Genomic DNA, 10,037 nt, shown 5'->3' with positions numbered 1-10,037 from the left:
CCTCCATGTCCTTCCTGAGCTGAGGGCCCAGAACTGGACACAGCACTCCAGGGGTGCTGAGCCAGAGCCTCCTCACCCCTCTGTGACCTGGAAGGCTCAGGACACAGACTCTACTTTAGCTTTCATCTGCACTCACATGTCAAACCCAAATGGATCAGGAGTGAAACACTCTGATGTGACTCAGGCAAACACTCAGAAAGGGCTGGGAACACAGAAGGAAATGACAGACCAGGGAAAACTGTCCCACATTTGAACTTCAAAGCCTTTCCTCTCCCTTCCTTCCCAGCTCCTTGCCAAGACCTGGCAAGTCCACAGATCTGGAGTTTCTCTGCAAGAGCTGGTGACAGCCAGTGCTTCTGAAAACTCTTTGCAGTCAGCAGACTCTTCAGGCTGCTTTCAGCCCGAGAAGCAGCTTTCCAGGGCAAAACCGCCTGAAGACGAAAGTTAGAGGAGAAATTCTGCAATATTTGGCTTAAAAATATTAATTTGGGGAATATGGTGGGGGGGGGAGTTAATGAATTTCACACTCATGAAGTGTTATCAGATTTTGGTGCCATCTGCTTGTGCTTAAGACAGTTTCCAAGGCAGCTTCTCTGTGCTGCCTCCAGCCTCTGCTGGTGAGAGACCACGGACAAGGGAGAGGAGCAACCTCCTTGCTTGGCCTCCCAGGGCAGCCTGTACCAAGCCTTGCAGTCTGACACTGAATATATGTGCAGAATATTTATAAATAGCAACAGCTTTTAACTACTTTGTCGAAGGAAAGGGCGAAGTGAAATAATATCGGGGGGGGGAAAAAATGGTACATTCACACCCTCACACACAAAGACAGTTTTGCACTTGTTCTGTGCTGTTTCCATTTACTCTCCACTAATCCTCAAGAATGAAAAATTCATAGAGGAATTACTTTGCCCACCAGCAACAGAACAAGCAGAGTCCTACCACCAGCATAAGGCAGAAGGAAGCAGAAGGACATAAGGCAAGTTGCTGCACATTTTGGATGGAAGGAGGACAGAACTGCTCTTCTGAGACACTTCTCAGGACAACAGAACAGGCCTCCAAACATTACACTCCATAGTGTCTCTGTGTCTGCTTTTGCTTGAGCATTTTTCTTTTGCTTGAGCATTTTTCTTTTGCTTGAGCATTTTTCTTTTTCTCAAGCATTTTTCTTTTACTCTGGTCACTTCACACACACAGGTTCTGGTGCTTTGCAAGGCTCTGTCTCAACATTTTATTCACACACTCCACAAAAGCAAGTTTCATGCATTCACAGCACTAATGGCAACTCAAAACATGAGCTATACTTAACTATTCATTATTTCAAATATCCCTCACAAGCCAAAGGTCCTGGTTGATCATCCACCTCCCTTAAGCCCCCAAAAACCTGACCCTTGAGACCACTGAGGTTGTGGAGCTGTTCCAAGTTTAACAAGTCTCTGTGGGGTCCAGCACTGCCCAGTTCAAGGAATTCTGCTAAAAACACAACCTTGACCCGTGAAAAAGGGACAAAACAAGGAACCTGTGGGGCCTCACCCCGGTAGGACACGGGCACCACACCCAATGTCACATCCTTCATGTATTTTTGGAAAGCGGGCGGGAGAAAGCCCATTTCGGAAGAGACAGAAAAAGAAGCAACAGTTCTGCAGAGATTTGCTGGAAATATTGTACAGGATGATTTCACAGAGAGCTTTCTGCTGTTGACCCCAGGTGGTACAGACATAACTCCTCCGAGCACAGAATACACACAAACCTTATCTAGGGACATTAAAGGAAGCTGCTTGACATTGAAAATCAAATTGATTTCTTGCCAAGATTTCACAAGGGCATGTGTGACAGCAAATGACATGCTTAAGCCTTTGCAAGAAGAAAATAAACATGTCCAATGCAAAAGCCATCAGTTGCTGTGCCAGCTTGAATTATGCACATCTGTACTGATTTGACACCCAGCTTGCTTGGCAGCACAGGCAGAGTGTGTGTTGCCACAAGCTGAAAGAGATAAATAGGCTAGAACAGAGCTGGCTGTCTTATATAAGGCTGCAGAGAAAGCAACTGGGAGATTTAAGGAAATAGTGTCCACTCTCCTCATTTCTCACTTCCCTGTTTAGCAGCAGTTGCTTGGAAAGCCTCTGCTGCTGCCCTTGGACTTTGTTTCTTGGTATATGAACAGTCAGCCTTTAGAAAATTGTTGACTTCCTGCTTTCCTGTAACTAGGGGGGAATTTGAAGTTGTGCAGAACCAGCTTTTTTCCCCCAAAAGGCAGCAATTTAGTGTTTAAGGTGATGTGGTGGATGGAATACCTGGGGCTCACTCCCTGGCTCCAGACCTGGCACTGGGATGTAAGGCTGCCATTCCCAGGGTATTCCCACCATTAAACTCTGGGAATATGGGGGGCCCTCTCACCAAGTGCCTTTTCAGGAGGGAAAAAAAAAAAGCACCAAAATGGCTTTAAATATTAAGTGCACCCTTTAGGAAAACATCCCAAGGAATGGCTTTGTTAATATGGTTATTTTGGGATATTCCTCTAAAAATCCGTAGCGTGCTCCAAGGTGTGGGAATTGTTACAGAAGGAGACACGGAATCAGAGAGGGGAAAAACAAGAGGGTAAAAAGATGAACAGGAAGTGATTTCCAAGTTCAGGCCTCTTTTTGGGGAGATGCCACCACCAGTGATCTGGGCTGGGTCAGTCCCACCAGCAGCAGGATGGGACTTTTCCATGGGAAAGTTGGGATAAAGCGTGAAACGAGCAGGAGGCAAATGCAGGATGAGAGAAAGGGGCCTCAAATTGCATCAGGACACATTTAGGTTGGAAATTAGGAACAATTTCGTCACAGAGAAGTTGTAAATCCTTGGAACAGGGTGCTCAGGGAAGTGGTGGAGTCATTATCCTTGGAAGTGTTCAGAAAACACGTGGATGTGGCACTTGGGGACGTGGTTTAATGGTTTAACAGTGGCCGTGGTGGTGCTGGTCGATGGTTGGACCTGGTGATCTCGGAGGTCTTTTCCGACCTGAACGACTGTGACATTCCATGAAATGCTCTGACATTCCCGGGGTTCTGTGCTGCTGTGTGAAACGAGGGCAGCTGTCTGAACTCCAGCTTTTAAACCAAAGCCATGGAAGCAGAACTGCCCCCGACTGCCCTGCCGGGTGTCACGAGCCCTCCGATCCCCCTGAGCTCGTTTCTCTTGGATTATTTATCAAATCAGAGCGGGGACTCTTCAGGCCAAGCACCATCTTTCCCAGGAGTGTGTGCCATGCCCAGCACACTGGGGTGCTATAAATAACCCTTCCCACCTCACTCCTGGGGAGCAGAAACAAATGTTGAAGTCCCTGAGTACCTTCCACCCACCAGAGATTAATGGAGCTGCCACCTCCCTCTGTGCATTTTGCTATATTAACATAAAGTTTCTATTGCACAGCAGTTTGATCCATTTGTGTTTATTTAACTCCCGTGTTCTGACAGAAGAAGATGGAGAATCTGCATAATTAATAATGACCCAAGCAATCTCACTTAATGCCTGTTCTGAACCCCCTGACTATCCCTGCTAACTAATGGCATCTATAATAGTGTCAGACAGGGAAAAGACTCCTTTAGTCTGCTGAGATATTATTCACCTGGGATTACCAAGGGGTGTTTTTCAGCTCCAACCATTAGCTGGAATTGCTCGGGTCATTCATAAAACTTCCTTTACTTTTCACAAAGGGAGCACAAAAGCAGGGCTGGAGCACCAAGTTGTGCACCAGGATTGATCTCTTTCATATATATATATATATTTATATATATGTGTATTGCCATAGTGCTCCTGCCATCCCCAAGGCAGGAAGAGGGATAATAAGAGTTTTCCTGAGAATAAGCAGCTCTCTCAACAGCTTTGGAAAAACCAATGACTCAGTAAATGACCAAAACAAGCTGTGCTTGCTGCAGAGGGTCACCTGCATCCTCAGGACCCTCCTCTGCCCCTCCAAAAGCAGACAAACCATTTTGGCTCCTGAAGCCTTAACTTGTCCCAGCTTATTCTCCAGGGAGCCTCAGATGCCCCAAGCATTTAGTCTGCACTGACACTATTTGTATTTTCATTTACTGGCAGTTTTGAAGGGATTTAAAGACCAGGCTCCTCATGTGTCTCTATCACAGACCCATCAAAAAACCTGAGGAACTGTGAATTTTAGGGTCAGAAGGCTGAAGGAGACCAGGTTTAGCTTCATTTGCTCAAATAACAGATTTAACCCAGTTCGTAGAAGAAGCTTCCCAGGTTTTTCCATGCTGTGAGATGCTCCTGGCCTGAGCAGATCTGTGGGTGCAGGGATGGTGGGTTTGGGTTTTTGACCCCTGTAGCAGCTCCACCAGCACCACTTCTTGTCACCTCTCCCACCACTGCCCCAAGTTGAGCAGCTGCCAAAAAAACCAGACTCCTGTGCTACAGGCAGCCAGGAGAACAGCCAGGAGCACAGGCAGCAGTGCCACCCCCAAATTTCGATTTAAACAGCCCCCCTGGCCACGAGGTGCTTTTGAAAGAGGCTGTGGGAGGTGTGAGGCTCTCAGCAGGCAAAGGCTTTATTTCCTGCAACCAAGTAAACTTGTAATTCCCAATATCAGAACAATGCCGTTTGCCAGATCAGATGAAATGCTTGTAACAGGGGCTAATCAGATTCTACATTAATGAGAGAAAATATGAAGCTAATCAACACCCAGGCAGGTCTCTAGGCTGCAGGCCTATTAAACTTCATAAAAAATTAATGACTGAAAGAGCAAAATCGTTTGTAAGGGGTCTCCAGTGGCAGTGGAAGTGTCTCGAGCGCCGTTCACCTCTCATTACACTGCATTAGCCTCCCTTCCCAGCCCCAACCACATCTCCTGCTCAGCCCTGCACTGCTCTGCCCCAAGACTGTCCTGACAGATTTATCCCTCCTCCTTCCCTCCCTCCCACATCCTGCTCCAATTCCACAGTGGCTTTTTCCATTGTAAATAAGGACGTTTGCACCCAGTCAGCTCCCGGGAAGTACCTTTTGTTCCCCGAGGTCTGGGGGAGCCCACGGAGAGCAGGGAATGGGGCTGCTCCTGCAGGCACCTGGAAAACAGGGATGAGACAGTGTAAGAAAGGAGCAGGTGAGGAAACCTGTGGCCAATCCACTGGTGGTTTTGGCTTTGGGACATGTTCCTGTTGGGAAGAGGATTTTCCTTTGGAAAAAATGACTCAGGGAAACACAGAACTGTGGAGTCACTGGATGGGTTGGGAGGGACCTTAAGGAACATCCATTTCCACCCCCTGCCACGGGCAGGGACACCTTCTACTAGACCAGGTTACTCCAACCTGGCCTTGGACACTTCCAGGGATGAACAGGGCAAAGCTTCTCTGTGGTGTCTGCAAGATGGATTTGCAGACATTGGGCTCCTGCTGGAGCTCCTTAATTCCCTTGAAATTCAGCCTCAGCCCTGCCAGTTCCCCCGTGCCACCTCCAGCAGGTTATGAATTACTAATAAGATGCAAAAAGGGAGATCATAATACAATGAACTGTACAAGAATGGAAACAAGGCAGGCTCCTCTGGCTTACATCTGTGGAACAAAAAGGAGGCTCCACTGATTTTGGCTGTTCCAGTCAAACATAAATAAGACAGGTTCAACCTGCCTGGTCCAGTCCTTTTTCTCACATGAATTGTTAAGCTCTCACTTAATTGCAAGGTTGTGCACAACAGATCACTTTAAATGATCCTCTGTTTTCGGTGTTGTGGAGGTAAAACAATCATTTCTTAGATATTTTGGCTGGGAAAATAAAAGACCATCAGAGCACGTCTTCAATATTTAATGCACTATGTAAATTAGCTGTTTAAGTACATATCTACTTCAGTGAAAGAGGAGTAGAGGAGGTACATTAAAAAGTGTGAGAAAGACATCTGGAGGATTCAGTAAGCACTGGTTCAGTACATGGGTCTCAGAAGACCCAGAGGTTTTGATCTGAAATATCTTCATGCCTGAATGGTTGTCAGGGGCGTAGTCCCGGGCCTGTTTATAACCTGCTGCAGCTGAATTAAGCACCTCTTGTTCCTCAAGCAGGTTACAGGAGACTGTCATTTCTGTCTGCAGTGCTGAGAGCTTTCATTTTCCCCTCCTGATGTGGGGTTGGAGTCCATTAGTGGGAACTCATTGCCAGTAATGAACCTGCTTGGAGGATGGAAGTCCCACAGCTAATCAAGGCTTAATCTTTGCATGGTCCACTGGGGACAGGGCCACGTTCTCTGCTGCCTTGGACTGTGAGAAATCATCTAACCCTGCACAAAGAAATGCCTGTTTGTGCCATTTTGGTGGAGCAGCAGCTGAATCAGCTTTGTTGCCAGCTCACACCACTTTGTTCTCAGCTCACACAACTTTGTTCTCAGCTCACACCACTTTGTTCTCAGCTCACACCACTTTGTTCTCAGCTCACACAACTTTGTTCTCAGCTCACATCACTTTGTTCTCAGCTCACAACGATACACAGAACTGCAAGAGATGCAGAGCAAGGCAAAATGTGTTTTCTCTGCCCCAGTCATACCAAAATCACACAAATCTGCTTCAGGAGCAGCTCTGTAGAGCAGGGAGGAATTCCAGAGTATTATGGCAGCTGGAGCTGTAGGATCCATCCTGTGTTCCTATATATTTACACACACAAACAAGCTGTGGTTGCTGTTTGAGCAGTGCCTGGGTGAGACATGAACCAACTGGAATCATGGGTACACCCTTCCTCTTCCTTCCCCTCAAAGATTGGAGCCAAATTCTCACCTGGCAGACGAATTCTCAGCTACACAGTTCAGATTTTGGGAGTCCAGAGCGCTGGATTTCGCAGATGAAAGGAAGCAACAGCAAGGACAGATCTAAAATTCATCTTTCCTGGCTAACAGCTTAAAAGTGCCTCTGTTTAAAAAAACATGCAGGCCCTTTGGAGCTGCAGGTTTATCTCTGAAAGACCCTTCTCCTACAGAAGATAAACCCAAGATGAAAAATTTATTTGGATGCAAACTGTGTAGGTAAAGTGCTGGCTACAGCTCCAAAGCAATAAAACTCCTCTTAATGTCTTCATCATCTGTTCCAGCTCCCTCCAACAAAATGGTCCAGGATATTCAGGAGCCATCAGTCTGACTTACCTGAACCCTGCTGGCTCCAAGCTCTGCAGAACAACTGCCAGTATCTCATGGTAGTTTTTGGAAAGAATAATTCTTGAATAATTTTTTTTCTTTGCTGCATAAAATAGGAGGAAGTGATAAAGCTGCCCCTGACTTCGATATAAAGTTGTCATCCTCGCTGCCAGAGAGTCTCACCCTCCAAAATTTGCAATATGACCAAAAAAAAGGGCAAAGATTAAGTAGAAAGGAACTGGTTTGACACCTGAGGGCTCTTTAGGACTCCAAGACCATCGAGTCCAACTGGTGACCAAACACCACCTTGTCCCCCAGCCCAGAGCACTGAGGGCCATGGCCAGGCCTTCCTTGGACACCTCCAGGGGTGGGGACTCCACCACCTTCCTGGGCAGCCCCTTCCAAGGCCTGACCACCTTTTCCATGGAGAAATTCCTCCTGGTGTCCAACCTGACCCTCCCTTGGCACAGCTTGAGGCTGTTCCCTCTCCTCCTGTCCCTTGTTCCCTGGGAGCAGAGCCCGACCCCCCCCAGCTTCCCCCTCCTGTCAGGGGGTTGCAGAGTGAGAAGGTCCCCCCTGAGCCTCCTCTTCTCCAGGCTGAGCCCCCCCAGCTCCCTCAGCTGCTCCTTTGGTTGGAAGTTGTGATCCACCATCAGAATTTCCCTGGCTCCTGCCACAGCTTTAACTCCACTGCTGTGTAAATTTATCCCATATCTGTGCCACTGATGTTCCTCCAGCACTCACTTACTTTAAAATCATATTATTTGTATATTATTAAGCAACAGGGGTGGGATCCACCTGCCCACTGAAAAAAAGCCTCTGTGTGTGATTTATCATCCATTGTCGCTGGAGGTGGGGAAGGTGGATGTGCTGGATACAAAAAGGGAAGAACAAAGCAGGTGGGAACAGGTGGTGGGAGCTTTTGATGACCACACAGAGAATACAACATCATTAAGAAGATAGATGCAGCTCTGCCTCTAATTTATTATCCAGGTTGTCTCTTCCAGGATCACGTTGTCTGCAGGGCAGAGGAAGGGGCTGTGTGATCTCACTCCAAGTGAGGAGGCAGGAGCTGCAAAGAGCTCTGAAAAAAAAGGGGAATAAATCAATTGCTTTGGTACCTTTGGACTCTGAACTTTTCCAGGCAGGGCGTATTTACTGCTGAATCTCATCTTGTGACTAATATTCACTTGGAATGCAATGAGTGAAATCAGCTCGTTAGAAATCCAAGCAATGTATTCCTGTGGGTTTTTTGCTTCTCTTTTGGGAATCCTCTCCTGTGTAAACAAGACACATAATAACCCTTCTCTACATTTCACACGTGTGAGCTGCTTTTCAGCCAGAAATGTCACAGTGCTGGTGCAATTATCCCTATTTTCCAGGACTAAAAAAGGAGCACAGAAGGGTCTGATCCACCAGCATTAGACGTGACAGCTAAATTTGGATGCCAGTGCACGGTGCAATTTTCAGCCTTCCCACCATCTCCTTTCAAACAAGGGGGAGTCATCCAAACCTCCAGCCCTTACAGGCAGTTTAGATGGGATATTAGGAAAAATTCCTTCATGGAAAGGGTTGTAAAGCTTTGGAAATATTCAATAAACCCGTGGATGTAGCACTTGAGGACACGGTTTAGTGGGGAACATGGTGGGGGTTTAGACTTGATGCTCCTGGAGGTCTTTTCCAACCCTAATGATTCCATGATTCAACCATTTCCAAACAAACTCGGGAGATACAGTTGGATGCTCCTGCCTTGGAAAAAAACTAAACATAAATTTTAGCATCTGAAGGGGGTTCTGGGTTCCTCAGAACAGCTGATCTTTATCTTGGGGAGATCCCGATGCACGTACTCAGAAATAAAACACTGAAAAGAGACACAGCTCCCAGAAAAGTGGATTGCAAGGTATTTTGGGGGGGGTTGGAACAAGGGTTCAACTTGCAGGAGCCTTAGAAGGGTGTTTTAAGCAGTGATGTGCTATAAAAGGGGGTTTATCTGACTTAGGCACTGACTTAAAACCATCAGCTCCTCCTTGGCACAATCGTGGCACAAACAGACAGTTTAGATGCCAAGTGTGTTTTTAGGACACACAGCAGCAAATTAAAGCCCCTTAAATGCTGCTCCAGCCCAGGCTGGTGCCTTCCATGCTCCTCAATGCCATTCCCAAGGCTGGGATGGGCTCAGCACCCCGGAATCCTCAGCTCCCAGCACGGAACCACCTCCCCTCCCATGGGGACAGACCCGGCCAAGGGCTGGGCAGAAGGGCCTGAGCAGGGGGGGAAATCAGGCTTTGGGGAAGATACAGCTACCAAAACACCAATCCTGCACTGGGAAACCTGGGTTTTTACTCAAACAGACTGTTTTAAATCTGTTAAAAACACAGGAAATATGTTTTTTTAAAAACATGCCCAGAGGAAAAACAACAAGAGACAGCAAGACCCAGCAGAGCCCAAAAACTCCTCAGCAAGACACAATCCCTCTGTGTTCCATCCAGCCCTGCAGGACCTGCCCATTTTCAGCTGACACTGCCATAGATTTAGCTCCATTTAATTTCTGAATTTACACAAAGACTCTGTAAGTGATTGTGATTTTTTTTTTTCCAGTGGAAAACCCGGGGTCTCGCTGTATCTAACCCTGGGAGTATTTTAATCTTTGGATCAATAAAATCCATTAAACAAATTGCTCTCTCCCCCCCCCCTCCTCCATGCATCCTATCCAAACTGAGGGGGGGGTTAGAATTATTTGTTTATTTTGGAGCACGCTTCCACAGCTCTGATGATGGATTGAGCACTTTTCTGCTGGTGCAGGGAAAAAACAAACCAAAAAAAAAAAAATCACAGTTTCCAACTTTGAATGGAAGCAAATGGCCTGTAAATGCAGTGCTTGGAAAAGGCAAAAACCACTCCACAAAAAAAAAAAAAAAAAAAAAAAAAAAA

The sequence above is a fragment of the Lepidothrix coronata genome, unplaced genomic scaffold (genome assembly GCF_001604755.1).
Source record: "Lepidothrix coronata isolate B3197 unplaced genomic scaffold, Lepidothrix_coronata-1.0 Scaffold90, whole genome shotgun sequence".
In the NCBI taxonomy this organism is placed as follows: domain Eukaryota; kingdom Metazoa; phylum Chordata; class Aves; order Passeriformes; family Pipridae; genus Lepidothrix; species Lepidothrix coronata.
This window is presented reverse-complemented; position numbering follows the sequence as displayed.